The sequence below is a fragment of the Panthera pardus genome, unplaced genomic scaffold (assembly GCF_024362965.1).
Source record: "Panthera pardus isolate Hobbes unplaced genomic scaffold, ASM2436296v1 HiC_scaffold_8, whole genome shotgun sequence".
Classification (NCBI taxonomy): Eukaryota; Metazoa; Chordata; class Mammalia; order Carnivora; family Felidae; genus Panthera; species Panthera pardus.
In genome coordinates, this window is record NW_026527013.1 from 130754878 (window position 1) to 130776618 (window position 21741).

General features: G+C 37.2%; 1 long non-coding RNA gene across 1 annotated transcript; it reads left to right on the forward strand.

The window, feature by feature from the left end:
* The first annotated feature begins 16863 nt into the window (after positions 1-16863).
* LOC109248447 (uncharacterized) lies at positions 16864-19397 on the forward strand. Its single transcript, XR_002072059.2, has 2 exons — positions 16864-17040; positions 19170-19397. It is a non-coding gene; the product is annotated as an uncharacterized LOC109248447 (long non-coding RNA).
* The last annotated feature ends 2344 nt before the right edge of the window (positions 19398-21741 follow it).

Genomic DNA, 21741 nt, shown 5'->3' on the forward strand with positions numbered 1-21741 from the left:
CAGAGGGAGAAGGAGACACAGAATCCAAAGCAGGCTTCAGGCTCTGAGCTGTCAGCACAGAGCCCAACGTGGGGCTCGAGCTCATGAACTGTGAAATTGTGACCTGAGCTGAAGTCAGATGCTTAACCAACTAAGCCACCCAGGTGCCCTTGATTTTTGTATTTTAAAATCACTATAAAAATGTTTACAAGGAATGGCGTTCTTCTTCTTTTCATTTTTGGAAATGGAAAATGAGTACTACTGAGTATATAGCAACATGGGGAAGGGTAGCTTATGGAAGAATCTGTTAGGACTATAAAAAAGTTTACTAGAAGAATTAATAGAAAGATTGTCACTGAATAAGGTGAAGAAGCCTCTTCTTACCTCAAGGAAGGTGGGATTATGTCAGATTATTTTTTCAGATTTCTTTTTATTGTAAACATAAACAAGTTTTATAACATTGTATGTGCCTTTAAATTTTTAGAACTGTGCTTAAAAAGTATGTTATTTATTCTCTGGCATTTAAACTCTTATAAAATATCTTTGTAAACTCTGAACCACACAAGAGAAGTAGAGGACTACTTCTTGTACTTAAGGATACTTTTTCAGTTGGAGCGCCTGGGTGGCTCAGTAGGTTAAGCGTCGGACTTCGGCTCAGGTCACTATCTCATGGCTTGTGAGTTCAAGCCCTGCTTTGGGCTCTGTGCTGACAGCTCAGGGCCTGGAGATTGCTTCACATTCTGTGTCTCCCTCTCTCTCTGCTCCTCCCCCTCTTGTGGTCTCTCTTTCTCTCTCTCAAAAATAAACAAACATTAAAAAATTTACAAAAAAAGATACTTTCTGCTTATTTAAATTCCTAAAATAAAAATATAAATACATACAAAACCATCTCATCAACAACCTTTACCAAATGTCTGCCAAGTCTAAGATAATATAATGTCAGTTTATATCAAAATTGTTGCCTTCTTCTGCCTCCAAGACAGTAGCAAATGTTGATTATTTGTTGAGAGCAAAGGGATTTTCACATACCATTTCTTATGGGTTGAATTGTGCCTCCACAAAAATATGGTGAAATCCTAAGTGCCTAAAAATGTGACTTTCTTTGCAAGTAGGGTAGTTACAAATATAATTAGCCAAAATGAAGTCATACTGGAGTAGGTGGGCCTTAAGCCAGCATTAGGGATTCCACAGAAGGAGCAGAGGAACACAGGGAGAAGATGGCCATGTAATGATAGAGGCAGAAATTGGAGTGAGGCATCTGTGAACCGAGGATCACCAAGGATTACTAGCAAATATTAGAAGCTTGAAGAGTCAAGGAAGGATTCTCTCCTACAGGTTTCAGAGTAAGGCATGGTCTGACCAACATCTTAATTTTGGAATTCTAGCCTCCACAACTGTGAGATGCTAAATCCCTGTTATTTTAAACTACCCAGTTTATGGTCTTTTGTTACGGTAGCCCCTGGAAACTAACATAACATCTCATTTAACCCTCTCAACAAACATATGACTTAGGTATTATTACTCCTATTATAGAGACTAGAAAATCAAGCAACTTGCTTAAAATTACATAGCCAGTAAACGAACAAGAGTAGAGCCAAGATTTGAAGCAAGACTGTTTAATAACTATTGTCCTTAACTACCACCCTCAACGTCTCCCACAGATTTAAGAGTTGATAGTCCTTCCCACTGCTAGTTACCAAAAGGTTATCAACTGGCCTGCACCTGCTAATTAGATGGAACTGTTCATGCAAATTAACCAAGTACATCATTGCAATGTACAACCCTAACCTTCTAGCTCAAGCAATGGGTTTTCAGTGCAACCAGTTTTTATCTAATTTTCCATGGAAATTCGTTTTTCCCATCAATAATAATCTAAAACATTTTAGAATAATTTATAGAAGTAAAAATCTCAAAGAAAAAACCCTCATGTGGAGATTTTGTTATTTCTAGACACAAATAACTTTATTATGAATAATATACCTAGTTAATTCTGTGTTTTAGAAAACCTTTCTGGCTTTCTGCTAAGTATCCAAACATAATTTGACACATCCTTAGTAAGCTAGTAGAGCCTCTAACTATCTCCCCGAGAAATACTACTTCCTGACACTGCCCTTCCTCCAGACCCAACATTTCTAACATTTTCCTCCTTCTCTAAAGTCCTGTGTTCTCCTCTTGAGTTCTCAAATTCTTGGACATACTTCAAGGCTCAGGTGTCATCTCATGCATTCAGCCTTCTCCAGTCTTCTTAGCCCAGGGATCTATCCTGCCTTGATGCCTGTAGTTGGGTTAAGCTATGTATCTTCAGAAGACATGTCTTTGTCCTAAAGTTGGCAACTGTGAATGTGACCTTATTTGGAAATAGGGTCTTATAGATGTAATTAAGTTAAGGATCTTGAGATGAGATCATCTTGGGATAGACCTTAAGCCAATAATAAATATTCTTATGAAAGAATATTTCATAAGATCAATAATAAATAATAATAATAAATAATAAGCCAATAATAAATATTCTTATGAAATTTCAAAAGATCAATAATAAATAATAATAATAAATAATAAGCCAATAATAAATATTCTTATGAAAGACAGAAAAAAAAAGACGTCCCAGAGACACACAGATACAGAGGAGGGAAAAGGATGAAAAGGCCATGTGAAAACAATGGCTGAGATTAGAGGGTATCCACATGCCAAAGAATACCAAGGATTTCCAGTAGCCATAAGAAGCTAGGAGAGAGTCATGGAACATGTCCTCCTCCAGAACCTCCAAAAGGAATCAACCCTGCCATCACCTTGATTGCAGATTCTGTCCTCCAGAACTGTGGGAAAATAGATTTCTGTTATTTCAAAACACCAAGTGTGTGGGAATTTGTTTCCAAGATTGTCTTTGTGGTAAACAGTCATATTAATAAGAGACAATGCCACTAATTTATTCTGGTATCCTAAGTGGTTTTTTTTTGTATGATTTAGCACTGCTGTTTATAAGCTATTTATTAGAATTTGTGAATTATAGTTTAAGAATATTAAAGCAGCCCAAGTTGCAAATTGATCTTGACTGCAGGTAATGGTAATGTTATTTTACTTTGTTAATGTTTCAACAAAGAACAGACATATATACTGTGCAGTTTCCTCATTCTAATTAAGATTATTTTAAACTTAAATAATTGAGTAGATGGAATATTTTTATAGATTTTGAAGTCTCAAACTTGAGATATTTTAAAATAGAAAAGCTGAGATGGACAATCTTGGTGAAGAGTGATATATTTCCCACCTTAAAATTTCTTTTTAGCTTTTTGATTATGAAACAGTATATGAAAAATTTCTTGCTGGGAATGGAAACAGTATAGAAGTATATGGAATAATAAGTGAAAAAGTGTAAGTTTCTTTTCATGAGTATGTGCTCTTTATGTATTATAGATACATATCCCCATCTGTTCTTTATTATTATTCTGTGATAGTCTGTCCTTGCTTCCCCCCTTTTAAAACTTTCTTCATGGTACCTTTTACCATATGAAGTTTTAAGTTTCAGCGTAGTCCAAAATTTCAGCCTTTTTATTTGTAGTTTCTGGGTTTTGTGTCTTGCTTAAGAAGTCCCTTCCCTTCCAAAGATTTTAAAATTTTTCTCATTTTTTAAATCCCTTTTTGCTTAGATATTTACTATTGGTAGGAAAAGTGATTTAATTCTCCCCCACTTTAAAGTATAGTTAGCTGTCACACCATATTTAGAAGAGTTCATCATTTCTACACGGATTTTAGACATCAGTTTCATTGAGTATTCCATTTCATATATCTGAAGAGTAATTTCTGGACTCTTTAGTCTATTTCCTTGATTTGGTTTTGTATATCTCAGTGCCAGTTCAACTCTGTTTTTATTGTCAAGGATCCATAGTATATTTGAATAAGTGTTAGGATCATTCCTCTCTTATTCTTTTTCCTGTGCAAACATTTTCAATATTACTGGGTACTTTTTCTTCCAGATGAATTTTAGAATCAGCTTGTCAACCTATATACAAAACAAAATTCCTTTTGGGATTTTGAATGAAACTATATTAAATGAAAAGACCAATTTGAAGAAACAATACAAGAAAAGTTGGAACTCTGTGTTTATTTGAATATATTTTTATATCCTTTAAGGATATAAACATTGAAAATTTTTGATAGGTGACATCCTATATATTTTACATTTCTTTTACTATTACAAATGGTAGTTTTTCTACCATATTAAAACAATTGGTTATTACTAGTATGTCACAGTGCCATAGAATTTTATACACCAATTTTATATCTGCCTGTGTTACTAAACCCCTTTAAAAAATCTAACAGTTTATCAGTGGGTTTCTCTTGATTTTCTAAGTAAGCAATCATATTCCTTTGCAAAGAATGACAGTTTGACTACTTTTCTATTATTTATCTCATTTATTTAGTTGTCCAATTGTGTTGGACAGGATCTCACGTTCATGGCTAAATACATAGCCCTGGTGAGGTTGGACATTTCTATGTTGTTAGAGACATCAGTGGAAGTACTTCCAATGCGTTTACATTGAGCATGATTCTTGTTCTCTGTTTTTGGTAAATATTCTGTATGAATTTAAAAAAATCCTATTTCTAGCTTGGTAAGATTTTGTGTTATATTGTTTTTAGTCAATAAGAGGTGTTGAACTTCATCAAATGGTCTTGGGTTGTATAATCTTTAGCTTTTCCTCTTTAATCTGTTCATATAGTGAATCACATCAATAGATTTATTAAGTTATCTTTGCATCCTTGAATAAATTATCCTTTGTCAACATATTAGTATATGGTTGTTACAAGCAACAAAACCAACTCATGCTAGTTAAGTAGAAAAGCAAGTTATTAAAAGCTATCAAGAAACTCCTGGAATCTCTGGAAAGTTAAAAGAATCAGTCTTGTAGGCTACATGGTCCAGAACAAAGTCTCACATTATTTTCAAGAACTGGTCCAGCAAAGACATACTGCAGAAACAACTGACCACTGACACCCTAACTTTTGTTACCTAAGGTGGACAACAGACATGCCCTTTGGCCCCATCATTTTTGGATGTACTTGGATATAGATTCTACTGCCCAACAAACAGATTCTAAGCAGTCCCTACTTCTTCATGTCACTTGCGTCCAACCAAAAGTCTTCAGTGGTGGTATCTGATGGGCAAAGCTTAGGTCATGTACCTCCTACTTAAACTTAAGGAGAAACTGGGAAAGAAAATACATGGCATGGGCAGCCTCTTTGATGGGAGATTAGGAATTCCCTGAACAACAGAAAGTTTGTCAGATACTGAGTAAGCCAGAAAGATGACTAATGTCCCTGATAGTCCTGATATATTATTGAAAATATAAGTTGCTGGATTCAATTAGATAACATTTTATTTAAAATTTTATGATTATATTTAAAAATGAAATTATAATATTCTATTTTTGAGCTATCCTTATTTTTGATATGCAGCTAGGCTATTCTTATAGAATAATATGGAAAGATTTGCATGCCTTCTATGCTCTGAAAGAATTTGCATTACATAGTAATTACCTGCCCTTTATATCTTTAGTAAAACTTATAAAACCATCTGGGACCAGAGCCTATTTTTGGGCGAGAGCTTGGACAACACTTGCAATTATTTTTATAATTATTGTTATATTTATGCTTTTCTTCTCCTATTTGGTTCAGTCTGATAATGTATATTATATATAACATAATATATAATATAACTTATATAATTTCATCTGTATTTTCAAGTTAATCAGTATTAGAAAGTTTAGTATTCTTTTAGACTTTAAACAATGTCCTCTATAGATATATCTTTTCTCATTATGCATAGTGTTTATTTTTCTTCTTTTATTCTTAGAAAAAGATTCAAAGCTGTTACCTATTTTATGGGACTTTGTAGATTGTGATCATTTGATTTTATTGACCAATTTTAATCCTTTATATTTTTTATTCCATTCTTTTAAATTTAATCTTTTATAAATTCCTTTTTTTTCTTTCTCTTGAGGTATTTTATTATTGTTTTTCTACCTTATTGATCTGAGCTATTAACTTATTTACTTTATTTTTTCTTAAAATTATAAACTATATCAAGCAAAGAGGGAAGTGTAGAGATGGATATGCTTATATTCTCCATACAACTTGGACAAATCCTAACATTTTGCCAAATTTGCTTCAGATAATTTAAGGGATACAATATTTCAGGTATTAAGTCTCTTATGAATCCCTCACCAGAAATAACTACTGCCCTAAATTGTAGTAGAAATGCTTTTCTATTTACCACATTTATATGTGCCCACAAGCAGCACAGACTTTATGCTGTTTTTAAAACTTATGTAATTGGATCACACTATATGTGTCCTTTTGGAAATTGCTTTTCCTTTTGCTGAGCAATTATGCTTAAGATTTATCTGTGAAAATACATATAGCCTCAGTTTATAAATTTTAACTACTCTAACTTCTTTTGATGAACGAGTCACAATTTATTTATATAGTATCCTGTTGATGAGTTGGAGGAAAAAAAGCTTTATCCAAGATAATGCTAAGAGGAACAGAAGACTGACTGTGGGAAGAGTTTTATATTGGACTTCAGACATCGCTGCAAGAGTGCAGCCAAAGCTTCAACTAGCATCATGTTTGGAAATTATCATCTTTCCCAATTTTTAAAAAAATGTTTACTTATTTTTGAGAGAGCACCATCAGAGGAGGGGCAAAGAGAGGGGGACAGAGGATCCAAAGCTGACTCTGCTGACAGGCTGACAGCAGTGAGTCCAGTGTGAGGCTGTAACTCACAAACTGCAAGATTTTGACCTAAGCCAAAGCTCAACTGACTGAGCCACCCAGGTGCCCCTCCCATTTCTTTATTAAAAGTTTCTGACTAGGGGTGCCTGGGTGATTCAGTCAGTTAAGCCTCTGACTCCTGATTTCGACTTGGGTCATGATCTGGTGGTGAGATCAAGCCCTGCATCAGGATCTGCACTGAGTGTAAAGCTGAGTGTGGAAACTGCTCTCTTTTCTCAATCTGTCACTCACTCTCTCCCTCTCTTTCTCCCTCTGCCCCTCCCACACTTGCATGCACTCTCATGCATGCTGTCTCTCTCTCAAAAAAAATTTTTTTTCAAGAAGTTTTTGATTATGTTTGTTCAGAAATTTTTTTTGTGGGACCCAAATGGAAACCACTTAGATAATGTGATTAATATATTAAAGTTCATTTTTCGTTCAGTGGTCATAAATTTTTGTAAAGTCTGCTTTTCCCCCCAATTTAAAATTAGGAAAATAGAAATAATTGTAAAAAAAAAAGTTGGATTTTCTGAGGTTAGAAATAGCATAAAATAATACTGATGAATCTCCTCAAGTTTTGTTCTTTAAGAATATGATGAATATTGGATTTTCATCTACCCTGTGTCTTAGATTTCTCCACCCCCATCTTTCACACTCAACCTTACCTCCTTAACTGAATATGGTACAGCAATAAAATATTGAATAGTTAGATGTTCCCCGTTCTAATTTTTAATGCAGAATATTTTTTACTCTTCTTTAATATAAGAATTGCCTTTTGATGGATTTTTATTCAGGTCAGAAGCCTCAATTAAAAAAAAAGTGCATGGAAGAGAGGTAGTCCTCATCTGTTTTAAGGCATTTGAAACTACAATAAAGCCCTTCAAATTGATGCTTTAGATATTGTTTCACAGAAGCTCCATTCTATAGGGTTGACCTAAGCTAGATGGTTTGTCTGTACCATGGCATCAAATCTCTCATTAAAAACAGCTGCCATGTCCAGATCAAAATTGTATCTATCTATCTATCTATCTATCTATCTATCTATCTATCTATCTATTTAAAAATCCCCAAACACCTCTTCATCCCTAAACATTTTGAATTTGAGAGATATATATATATATGATTATTAAAAATAGATTATCTTTTTTTACTTTAGGCATGTTATTACAGGGGTAAAAAAAAAGTGCCAAATATATGTTACTAAAGCTGTGTAAGACTCAGAAAAAATGGTTGACCCATACAGAGTAAGAATGAGCTGTAATATTTTAAGACATATTATTACATTATATTTTAAATTTGAAAACAAAACTTAAAAGAAAACTTTAGGCTCCGAGGAAGAGTATCAAAGAATTGAAAGCAAACCTCTGCCATTCATAAATGTTCCTCATTGGAGATGCCATTGGTGAGGAGTGTAGAGAAGGTGGGATTCTTTTTACTATCTTCCCTTTTGGGAGCAGGGCTAGCTCTGAGAAAATACAAGGAAACTGCCTGAAGTTTCTACTCACTTCTTTGTGACTTAAATCGTAGTATTGAAGTAAATTGCCAGAACATCTTAAGGTATTCACCATTTATTTATTTAGTCAAGAAAAATGTATTAAAATGTTTATGTTAAGCACTGTGCTACCTTCTGGTATATTGGTGAATTGAATAGATATAGTCCCTGACCACAAAGGGACTTCCTGTGTAAGCCTTTAATTTGTTTGGGTGCATCGGTTTTATTTTTTAACCTGTTCTTTCTAATTGAAGTTTTTACTTTCTACTTTACTGTTTTACCTGTTAAAGATCTGAAACATGTCATTTGTCTTCTTCTTAAAGGTCAAAAATGTCCTCTGTCTTTAGTGTCCTTTCAAAGAGGGACCCATCGAGTAGGACCTAGTTAATAGCAGTAAGACAGAGCCAGCTGGGAAGGCCCAGAATGTGAGCTATCCTTGCCCCCTGCCACCAGATTGACACCGGAGGGCGGATGCATGTTGGGGTGCTGAGACTCTCATCTAGTGGGTAAAATACAGCCCTAAGAACAATAGCAAACACTTTCATAGCACTTAAAATGTTCCATGTTGTATAACATCCTACTTGCATTAGCTTGTTTACGCCACACCCCCACGAGGTAGATACAAGTAGTATCTTAATTTCTGTTTTAATTCAGGAACCAACCAGATTCAAATAACATGGGATGTTCTCTTATTAACCTCATTTTAGAGAGAAGAAGCCTGAAGCATGCAGAGGTTAATAACTTGTTCAAGATCACATGGTTGGAGATTTCATTGTTCAAATTCATGTAGTCTGGCTCTAGAATCTGTGCTTTTAGCCACTGCACTGTACAGACTCTACTTCCTTCCTTCTCCAAATGCATAATCAAAATAAGACTCCTAGTGCCAATGTAGATCTGAATATTTTTACTAGAAAATGTCAAGATCCAAGACAATCTTCTATTGGTTAAAGGAGGGCTTGATTATAGTGCCAGATGCAGAGGGAGAATCTGTGTAGGGATGAGAACCAGACAGGACTGACAAAGCACACTCTGTATATTCCTTTCACTACATTTGGCTATGTTCTATTAAAAGTATTTGCTCATGTATCCTTCTGTCCTGTCAGACCCTAACTTATGTAGTCTTGTGATACACATAAAGTCCCATGCTTCTGTCTCCTCATGGTCTTCTCCCATCTGATTTGGATGTGCTCCCTTGGGAATGACCCCTTCCTCCCTCCAGAAGCTTATATAAAATCCAATCTTATAAAGATAAAGCTTCTTAAAATCCCCAGACAAGCACTGTGTTTTTTCCCCATTTGTTTTCATGTTGACATGGTATCTCTATATTGTAGAGAGATGAAGAATATTGATAAGCATCTTATAGCATGGTAGAGACTGACATAGCTGACATTCACTTTTTTAAAAATATAATTTATTGTCAAGTTGGCTAACATACAGTGCATACAGTGTGCTTTTGGTTTTGAGGGTAGATTCCTGTGATTCATTGCTTACATACAACACCCAGTGCTCATTCCAACAAGTGGCCTCCTCAATGCCCATCACCCATTTCCCCCTTCCCTCCCCCCCCATCAGCCCTCAGTTTGTTCTCTGTATTTAATAGTCTCTTATGGTTTGCCTCCCTCTCTCTTGGTTTGTAACTATTTTTTCCCCTTCTCTTCTCCCATGGTCTTCTGTTAAGTTTCTCAAGATCCACATATCAGTGAAAACATATGATATCTGTCTTTCTTTGACTTATTTCACTTAGCATAATACTCTCCAGTTCCACCCACATTGCTGCAAATGGCAGGATTTCATTCTTTCTTTCTCATTGCCAAGTAATATCTCATTGTATATATAAACCATATCTTCTTTATCCATTCATCAGTTGATGGATACTTAGGCTCTTTCCATAATTTGGCTATTGTTGAAATTGCTGCTATAAACATTGGGGTACAAGTGCCACTATGCATCAGCACTCCTGTATCCCTTGGGTAAATTCCTAGCAGTGCTATTGTTGGGTCATGGGGTAGATCTATTTTTAATTTTCTGAGGAACCTCCACACTGTTTTCCAGAGCGGCTGTACCAGTTTGCATTCCCACCAACAGTGCAAGAGGGTTCCCATTTCTCCACATCCTCGCCACTATCTATTGTTTCCTGAGTTGTTAATTTTAGTCACTCTGACCTGTGTGAGGTGGTATCTCAGTGTGGTTTTGATTTGTATTTCCCTGATGGTAAGTGATGTTGAGCATCATTTCATGTCTGTTGGTCATCTGGATGTCTTCTTTGGAAAAGTGTCTATTCATGTCTTCTGCCCATTTCTTCACTGGATTATTTGTTTTTCGGGTGTGGAGTTTGGTAAGTTCTTAATAGATTTTGGATACTAACCCTTTATCCGATATATTATTTGCAGATATCTTTCCCATTCCATCAGCTGCCTTTTGGTTTTGTTGATTGTTTCCTTTGCTGTGCAGAAGCTTTTTATCTTGATGATGTCCCAATAGTTCATTTTTGCTTTTAATTCCCTTGCCTTTGGAGACATGTCAAGCAAGAAATTGCTGCAGCTGAGGTCAAAGAGGTTGTTGCCTGCTTTCTCCTCTAAGGTTTTGATGGTTTCCTATCTCATATTTAGGTCTTTCATCCATTTTGGGTTTATTTTTGTGTGTGGTGTAAGAAAGTGGTCTAGTTTCATTCTTCTGCATGTTGCTGTCCAGTTCTCCCAGCAACATTTGCTAAAGAGACTGTCTTTTTTCCATTGGATACTCTTTCTTGTTTTGTCAAAGATTAGTTGGCCATACTTTTGTGGGTTCAATTCCAGGTTGTCTATTCTATTCCATTGGTGTATGTGTCTGTTTTTGTGCCAATACCATACTGTCTTGATGATTACAGCTTTGTAGTGGAGGCTAAAGTCTGGGATTGTGATGCCTCCCACTTTGTTTTTGTTTTTCAATATTACTTTGACTATTCAGGGTCTTTTGTGGTTCCATACAAATTGTAGGATTGTTTGTTCTAGTTTTGAGAAGAATGCTGGTGCAATTTTGATTGGGATTGTATTGAATGTGTAGATTGCTTTGGGTGGTATTGACATTTTAACAGTATTTATTCTTCCAATCCATGAGCATGGAATGTTTTTCCATTTCTTTGTGTCTTCTTCAATTTTATTCATAAGTTTTCTATAGTTTACAGCATACAGATCTTTTACATCTTTGGCTATGTTTATTCCAGGTATTTTATGGTTCTTGGGGCAATTGTAAATGGGATCAATTTCTTGATTTCTCTTTCTCTTGTTTTATTATTGGTGTATAGAAATGCAACCAATTTATGTACATTGATTTTGTATCCTGTGACTTTGCTGAATTCATGTATCAGTTCTAGCAGCTTTTTTGGTGGAGTCTTTCTGGTTTTCCATGTAAAGTATCTGTAGTCTTAACTTAGCTACTTCAATATACATTATCCCCTTGCTGCTTAGTAGTAAAACTGCTAAGTTATAGCTGAGCACATGACTGTCCAGAATCAAGACTAAATTGCCCAGCCTCTCTTGCAGTTAGGTATGGCTATATGACTATATTCTAGTCAATGAGATATAAGTGGAAGCATTATGTGCAACCTTCAGGAAGTATCCTCAAAGAGAAGGAGTATGTCCTTCCTTATACTTCTTCCTTCCTGTTAACTGGAATGCAGATAGTTGAAGCTTGAGTGGCCATCGTGGGTCCATGTCTTAAGTATGATAAACTAACAGGACGGGAGGAGATGGGCAATCATGAAAACACCATTTAGCCCTGAATAGTTGTTTGTTTTAACCTCCAGTCTTTATGAGAGAAAAAATAATTGGGATGCCTGGGTGGCTCAGTCATTAGAGCTTCCCACTGTTGATACTAGTTCAGGTCATGATCTCGCTGTTATGAGATGGAGAGTTGCATGTGGCTCTGTGCACACTGAGCGCGGAGACTGCTTAGGATTCTCTCTCCCTCTGCCCTTTCCCCACTCAGGTGCATGCGTGCATGCTCCCTCTCTCAAAATAAGTCAATAATAAACATATTAAATTCTAACAAGTTTAAGTCACTGTTATTTTAAATTTATATTTCTCATAGCTAAACCTAACTAATCCTAACTAATACAGTTGTAAGTTAAATCTAGTCTCTACCCCTTATCCTGGTGGCAGTACCTGCCCATGTATTTGCTTTCATTCCCCTTTGTCAACAACCACTATTATATCTTTTTATGAAACTTCTAATAGACTTTAACTACAGTCCATTTACCTACCCTCAAAGCCTCAGAATGGTCATGCCCTGGATTTGGCTGATGTCTTAGAAAGTATAAGGGGATTTTTGAATAGGATAGTAAGGTGTTCTGATTATTAAAGATTTGTTGTTGTTGTCTTGTGACTGGTGGATAGTCTATTTGGAGAAGGAAGAGGTAAGGAGGTGGGGCATCTTTGTCACTTCTTATCTTTTGGATTATTATTTTTTTGTGTGGTCATAGGTTATGTGAAATTGGTATCTTGAGAGTAAGATGATAGCCATGCCCTATCCTTCAGTCTTAATGAGTTTTCTGGTTCATGATCCCTTGATGTCTAGCTTGTGGGCCATCTTCTGAGTCTCTAGTATTGTACAGAATTTTGATCTCTTAGATTTCTTATTTCCTGTTTTATCTGGTTTCTTCTACAGCAGAGGTCCTGAACCTGGGATTCATGGATCCTTAAGGAATTGGCTGGGGATGGGGGGAGCCTGTGAAAACTTCTTGCATTATACGTGGACTTTTATGGATAAGTGCATGGGCGGATTTCTCTTTTTTTTTCTAGGCAGAGCCTGCATTTCACTAAATTCTAAAAGGAATTTCTAACTCCGAAAGCCTAAAGATTTTCCATATGTTAAAACTTGACTGAGTCAGATACTTAGTTGCAAACATGGGACATATTATTTGGCATCATAGAGCCTTCCTTTACTGAATTGCTTTTTAAAACAAAAAAATTATTGAAATATAATTGGCATATAACATAATGTTTCAGGTGTTCAACATAATGATTTGATATTTGTATATATTGCAAACTAATCACCATAAGAAGTCTACTTACTATCCATCACCACAGATTTACAATTATTTTTCTTGTGATGGGAATTTTCAAGATCTACTCTCTTAGAAATTTTGAAATATGTAATTCAGTATTATTAACTGTAGTCTCCAAGTTTTACATCACATTCCCAGTACTTATATATTGTATAACTGGAAATTTGTACCTTTTGACCACCTTCACCCTAACTATCTCTGGCAACCACCAATCTGATTTCTCTAGGAGTTCAGTTTTTTGGTTTGGTTATGCTCTTGTATTGCTTTAGACTCCACATATAAGTGAGGTCATATGATGTTTGTCTTGCTCTGACTTATTTTTCTCAGCATAATGCCTTCAAGGTCCTTTCATGCTATCTCAAATGGCAAGATATCCTTTTTTTAATGTATGACTAATATTCCATTTTATGTATACACCACATCTTCTTTATCCATTCATTCATCGAGGATCACTTAGATTGCTATTGTAAATAGGAACATGCAGACACATGGCTATTGTAAATAATACTGCAACAAACATGGAGTGACATAAACTTTTCAAGTTAGTGTTTTTAGTTCTTTTGGAAAAATGCCCAGAAGTGGAATTGATGGATCATATGGTTTAATTTTTAATTTTTTCAAGAACCTTCATGATGTTTTTCGTAGTGGCTACACCAATGTACCTTTCCACCAACAGTGCATAAGGATTTCTTTTTCTCCACATCCTTGCCAACACTTGTTATTTCTTATCTTTGATAATAGCCATCCTAACAAGTGTGAGATGATCTCTCTTCATGATTTTGATTGGCATTTCCCTGATAATTAGTGATGTTGAATACCTTTCCTTGGACCCATTGGCCATCTATATGTTCCTTTGGAAAGATGACTTTTTAGATCTTTGGCCTGTTGTTTTTTTTTTAAAAAAGATTTTACTTTTAAGTAATCTCTGCACCCAATATGGGACTCAAACTCACACATCTGAAATGAAGAGTCACATATTTAACAAACTGAGCCAGTCACCTACCCATTTTAAATTGAATTGTTTTTTTTTCTTTTGAATTATGTGAGTTCTTTGTATTATGGATATTAACCTCTTATCAGATTTATGATTTGAAAATATTCTCCTGCATTTGGTGGGTTGCCTTTTCATTTTGTTGATAATATTCTTTGCTGTGCGAAGCTTTTTAGTTTGATATAGTGCCACTTGCTTATTTTCACTTTTGTTGCCTTTGCTTTTGCTTTAAAATCTGGAAAATCATCAACAAGACCCATGTCAAGGAGCTTTCCTCCTATGTTTTCTTTTAGGAATTTTATGGTTTCAGGTACTACATGCAAATCCATTTTTAATAATTTTTGTGTATGGTGAAAGAAAGTGGTCCAGTTTCATTCTTTTGTATGCACCTGTCCACTTTTCTCAACACCATTTTTTAAAGAGACTATTCTTTCCCCAATGTATATTCTTGACTCCTTTATCATAAATCAAGTGACCATATATTCATGGTCTTACTTCTGGGTTTTCTATTCTGTTCCTTTGATCTTTATGGTTTTTTAAAAACTTTTTAAAATGTTTACTTATTTATTTTGAGAGTTAGGGCATGACAGGGGAGAGGCAGAGAGGGAAAGAGAGAATCCCAAGCAGACTCACACTGTCAGTGCAGAGCACAATGTGTGGCTCAAATTCACAAACTGTGAAATCATGATCTGAGCTGAAATCAAGAGTCGGATGCTTAATCAACTGAGCCACCCAGGCACCCCTAGGTGTCTGTTTTTAATGCGAATATTATACTGTATTGATTACTATAGCTTTGCAATATAGTTTCTGTTAAGTTTTTATTCAAATTCTAGTTAGTTAGCATTTGGTGTAATATTAGTTTCAGGTGTACAATATAGTGATTCAATATTTCCATGCATCACCCAGTGTGTACAACAAGTTCACTCCTTAATCCCTGTCACCTATTTAAACCACATCCCCACCCAGTTTTGTAATATTATTTGAAATCAGAAAATGTAATAGCTTCAGATTTGTTCTTCTTTCTTAAGATTGCTTTGGCCTGATGACTTCTGTAATTATCAAGTCTCTCTCTCTCTCTTTTTAAAATCTTTTTTAATATTTTAATTTATTTTTGAGAGAGAGAGAGAGAGAGAGAGAGAGAGAGAGAGAATGAATAAGTGGGTGAGGGGCAGAGAGAGAGGGAGACACAGAATCAGAAGCAGGTTCCAGGCTCTGAGCTCTCAGCACAGAGCCCTACATGGGGCTCGAACTTGTGAACTGTGAGATCATGACCTGAACTTAACTGACTGAGCCACCCAGGTGCCCCAAGTTTCTCTTATTTTTACTGCATAAAATTCAACCACAATTTGTGGCCCATATCTAGTTTACCTATAATTGTATCTTATTTGTCACAACCCAATTTTATAATATGTTAATTTTTAACCTCTTGTGTATATATTACTTTTGAAAAATATATGATAAAAATAATAACTATAACTTGAAGAATTCATCATTAATTTCTTGTGACAGATTCTTATGTTGTGCTAAGGGCTGCAATAACCACCTATGCCCAACATTAAACATAACTTCCCCACCCATCTTTAGAAGTACTTAAAGCCATTGTGACCCAAGATGATATCAGTCTGTAAGTATTTGTGGTCTACATAACAGGTGGAGGATTGTGAAGTTTAGGATTGAGGGACATGATAGAAAAGAATTAGGGAAAGAGCCTGGGAAGATGACACCCATTTTGAAGGAGAAAGTGATTATTTCTTGTGAAACAGAAGATAAAAAGGATAGAAGTAAAGATAAAGATATTTTAATGTGGATAGAATGTGAGAAGGAATAGGCAAGTGATGGCTCAGTACTTTCAGTAAAGGGAGAAATAAGAGGGGAATTTTAAGTTATCTTCATGAAAAGGGAGGGATAAGGTTAGTTCTGATATGAAGAGCTCCAGTGGGGCGAGAGGAGTGAATAAAAGACTAACAAAAAAAGTAGGGAAATAGGTCATTTCAACAGTTCAACAAATTTCTCTGAGTACTACTATGTTACGATACTGTGTAGGCACAGGGTCAGAGAAGATATAATCCCTTTCCTTGTGGTTGTCCCTCTAAATGGGAAAGCCACCACCAGGGCCCTGTTGAAAGGATATGAACATTAAACATTAGCATAATCACACGATGATCTTTAGCAATGCTTGCTGGACTCTGCAGGACAGAAGGTGGATTGGGGGCTGTGAAGATTCAGATTTACTAACAACCTGATGAGAATATTCAAGGCACCACTGGTGAACATGATGTCCACACTAGGAAAAGAGATATGTAAGGTAAGGGAAAGCACTGCTCCTGTAGGGAGGGAGTACTGTGGGCATCAGGAAAGGCAGTGCCAACTTTAAGGGAGCCCTCAAGTGATCCTTCAAGTGATAAGAGGCCTCCCAGTTAAGTCCTATTGGTGGGTCACTGAGACAGTGAGGAGGGACATGGATGAGTAAAAAGTGTTATAAAGATGTAATAAGGGCTTATGCATGTCATAATATGATTAAACAAATAGGAAGTATACAGGAGTTATGAGGAGTTGGATCCCCACAAATCTAAGAAAGACCAAGTCATATAAGGTCCAGCTCATCCAGGAAAGTCTCGAAGTACAGGGATTCTGATCCTGAAATCATCTCCGTTTACCTTGGTTTATCTTTTTGAGACACTTAGTTGCTTCTGAGAGGACTTGCTATGAAGATTCCTTTCCTTTTTTTAGCTCTTCTTTTCTTTGGCCTGTTATCTGCCTCAGGTAAGACTTTAGCAATAATTAGGGAAAAGCTAATACAAATGAGAAGGCTCAATGTAATGACACAACAACCATTCTTTGGTAATGGTACATTGTAGGTGCTCAAGAATGTTTTGAATGAATGAATCATTGTTTCTTTATGAATGACCCTGGAAATAGAAAAGAATTTGGAGAATTCCAGGGTTCCCTTTCTATGTCATACTAAATTTCACATCTCAGCAATGAAATAGAATCTTAGATTATTTCCAAGAAAAAGAATTTATAGATTTATCTGTTTTGCCAAATGATTTTACAAAATGATTTTGAAACCTTGAACTCAGGTCTTCTAACTCTCAGAACACCATGTACATTTTATTTCCACTGTCATGTTTCTCTACCTATTATGAGGAAAGTACAAATAGTATCCGTTTTGTAGAGTTTTATTGTGAGACTTAACTGTGTTAATCTATGTTAAGAGCTTTGAAGAAGTACGTGACAAATAGTAAGTGCTCAAGAACATTATTATCATCATCATGACAGTTTTTACCTCTTCTTTATTCCCTTTGGTAATTTTTTCCATTGAGTTCAGAATATCCTGAATCAAGATGAGCCCAGATAGAACTGTGCAGTTGTTTATCTTTAGAACTCCAGGTGCCCATGAAGTGATAAAGGGCTAATGGGGTTAAGAATGGAAAGGAAGGAATAGAGGAGAGAGACAGAGAGAGAGAGAGAGAAAATATATATATATATACATACACGTACATACATATATATATATATTCATCAGGAAGATGAAAACATTAATGACGTGGAGGTGAGAAGAAGGAGGAAGATGGCAACAATGATGGTGCTAGGGGGTTAGGCTGAGTCATTTAGAAAATTTTGTTGCCATTAATAGAAATGCGACTGCAAGAAAATGAAGCTGGTTTGGGAATGAAGCCAGTTAATATGATTTTAGAAATGGTTGCTTTGAAGTGACAGTAAAACCTCCAAGTGGAAATAATCTACTAGACAGACAAGCGAAGATAGGAAACCAGGAGAAAGCTTGTGACTGAAGATAAACATTGTGGGATCTTCCACAGAAATATGACAGCTGAAGTTATGTGAATAGATTACTACGCTGAGGATAATTCTTTCCTTTCTCTTTCTCTCAGGCATGTTGTGCTCTGAGCACGGTGATGATAAGTGCTGTGTGTTAGTGGAGGACAAAGGCAACACAGAAAACTACCATTCTCTTTTCTTCTCTATTCCTTCTCTCTCCTTTTCACTCTTCTCTCCACCTTACTGTCTCTCAATAGATATTTTTCCCATTCCTGAATATATAAGGTAGTTTACAAGTTGAATACAATATATTTTTTAAGCTAAATAATTAGAAGATTCAGACAAAGGAAAAGCAGTGGAGAAAAAAGTAATTTGGAATACTGATGGTATTGTGTTCCAAAATGATCCCTGGGTGAGTGAGGTAGCTGACAGTGGAGAATAGAGGAAGTCATTGATGTGGATTTCAGTTTGGAACATCCTGAGAAACTGCACCTACACGTTAGGTACCTGCTTGTCCTTACCTGCTTGGAATGGTAGGACATCCATCATGTCCTTCCAGCGTGGCATGATCTTCTAGAAAGTACAGTTCTGGTCCTTGTCCTAGGATTATCCAGTAATGCCAGCCTTATTTAATCCAAAGGAAGTTCAGTCAGTCTTTTACTCCAAGTCAGGAGTGACTGAATTCCCTGTCACTTCCTTCTAAAATGTGTTTTTTAAAAATCCTGATTAAGGGGCGCCTGGGTGGCGCAGTCGGTTAAGCGTCCGACTTCAGCCAGGTCACGATCTCGCGGTCCGTGAGTTCGAGCCCCGCGTCAGGCTCTGGGCTGATGGCTCGGAGCCTGGAGCCTGTTTCAGATTCTGTGTCTCCCTCTCTCTCTGCCCCTCCCCCGTTCATGCTCTGTCTCTCTCTGTCCCAAAAATAAATAAAAGACGTTGAAAAAAAATTAAAAAAAAAAAAATCCTGATTAAAAGCTATTTTGTTCCAATGGGTCATTGCCACTGATTCCACAAGTCTTCATATTTGCACTCTCTTCTAGAACTTTGTGAATATATCCACAAGTAAATATAGTCCCTGTTTTTGCTTATTTGTTTATCTTTCTGCTTAATTTTAGGAACTGAAGATGATTATATGGTCACTAGCTTCCTGGACTGTAAAAATCAAACATTGTGTAGTTCTCCAAATGAAAATGGAAACTGTTCTGATGTTAACAAGGAGGTTGGAATATGTGTCTTGCGTTTTAGAAAAAATGCAAAGCAACCAACCATAAAGAAATAGAACATTAGGAAGACAGGACAATCAACACCCTTGTCTTATCAGAAAATAAAGTCTGTTTTCTCTCGTCTCTCTTTTCTTCTCTAGTGACACATTTATTTCTTGACAGTTTAGACAAAAGTTTATTATCAAGGAATTACAATGAAAGCCAACATTTCTTTTCATCCAGACCAGTCAGAGAATACAGATGAAGAAAACAAAAGAAGACCTGTTCTTTCTGGGTTGGGGTGCGAGTTTGGGGGAGTGTGATGTGTGAGAGAAGATCTGAAGGGGCATTCCTGGTATGTGTGTGTAAGGTGTGGAAAGGGCAGGTGGAGTACAGGTTATCATGTTTTACTGCATATTGTGAATGGAGTCTTCGTTCTTTGTTTTGCAGATTTTGGTGAGGTCTTAATTTGCTTTTCAATAATTATTTTTGGCTCACAATCTTTGTAACAGGTTAGTGTTTGTATCATAACTTGTGGTTTCTTTACCTGACCATAGAAGCCACATCCACAATCTGGGTCTGGTGAGACAAGAAAGGAGCCTTTGAGCCTGGGACTCCTTTCCTTCTGCTGGAGCCTTGGATGCCCATGCTTTCTAAAGTAACTATAATTCCCTGCACAGCATGGCTGTAGGCGGGCAAGGCTGTTCTCCCCAAGTACCTTGGTCCACCAAGATGCACGGATTCCTCTGTACAACTTCCCTCTGAAACTGCCCTCTTGGCTTTTTAGGAAAACCCAACTTGATGGAACATTTCTAATTTGGGTAGATCAGACTGCCTACCCATGCAGAAGTATTTGCATTTTAAATAGGTAGCTTAGTGGTAGTAGGTGAATTTCAGACTGTATAAATAAAAGGGAAGAATTTCAGGCAAATATGGGCCTTCCAATTAGGGCTCTGTCCGGAAACAAAAGTGACATTCAAAGAGGTTCCCAAAGGTATGAGTGGGCAAGGTGATCAGACAGGGCGGGGTCAGGGAAAGCAATGTGGGGAAGAAGACTTTCATTGACAAGTCTCCTCTGAAGGGGTGGAGGGAGTTTCTAGCAAGGAAAAAAATAGAAAGTGGAACAACACAGCTTTGTCTTTTATTATTAATAGAATGGGGGCAGCAGTAAGGCTTATACCTGGCAATATTGGCATGGATGTGCTTCAAGTAAAGAGCTTTTGTTTGCTTGTTTTAGAATTCAGGTTGCGCCTGCAGAGCCTGCCCTTTGGGGTCTCCATGGCCTCCCAGAGGGGCGCTGTCCCCCACCCTGGCTTCTGCCCCTCCCCAGGTGAGCTGGTCCCTTTGTGATGCTGATGTAAGTGCCCAGGAGGGCTCTTATGACTCCCTCACACCCCCACTGCCACTTGCCTCGGGCAGATGTCCCTGTCAGATATGAGTCACCTGTTCCTGTCTAGCAGGCCCGAGGCAGTGGGCGAGGCAGTCCTTGCTCTGCCAGCATTGGGGCCCTGGTCAGCCAGCACACGCTCCTGACTAAGGTAACCCATGAAGACCGGACCCCAGGGGCTGCAGAGTCGAGCTCCCAGTGAAGTGAGGGATGCAGGCTGAGCCAGCTAGGTGGTTCCAGTCCCCGAAAAGCCCTTCCTGCCCTGTAGATCATGGTTATAACCCTAGATGCTGTTTCCAATGTCATGTCTGCTTTAGAAATGGTACGTTAAAAACATGTAAAAATGTACTGTTCATGCTTTTTCACCTCTGTAAATGTATCATTTTCTGTTTCCCTACTTGTTCTCCCACCCCCATCCCCACCCCTCCAAGTGTCCAGAGATGGTTGCACTAATTTTCCAAATGGCCTCCCAACCTCAGACTTGCTCTCAAATTCCTTCTTGATTGTCCGACCAGATGTGTGTGTGTGTGTGTGTGTGTGTGTGTGTGTGTGTGTGTGAGTGTGTGTGTGTGTGTGTGTGTGTGTGTGTGTGTGTGTGAGAGAGAGAGAGAGAGAGAAGAGAGAGAGAGAAGGGGGGGAGGGGGAGGGGATTCTACGGCTTATCTATTTCGTAGGGGGCAGGGAGCTGAATTTTATATGCCCAGATTCATGTGTTTACTGGTATGTATACTCAGAGAGGACTCCTGGGTATGTGCTGTACTTATGGTCTCTGGGAAATGAGTGCCAGAGAGTCCCATGAGCCTCGCTTTTGCTTTGGCAAGCCAGAGTGCACCAAGATCCCAGCCTCTCAGTCAGCAAGGCTGACAAATTAGAAAGGACGGGTCACTATTCTTGTGGCTGTTTTGTAAACTGCATACAGTTGTAAGTGGTACGCTGCTCACCAACCACCCCACCATCACCCATAAAACAAACAGTAACAACAGCAAGCAATGGCAAAAACAGGTGGGGCACCTGTGTAGCTCGGTGGGTAAAACCTCTGACTCTTTTCCGCTCAGGTTATGATCTCACAGTTCAGTTTATGAGTTCAAGCCCCATGTT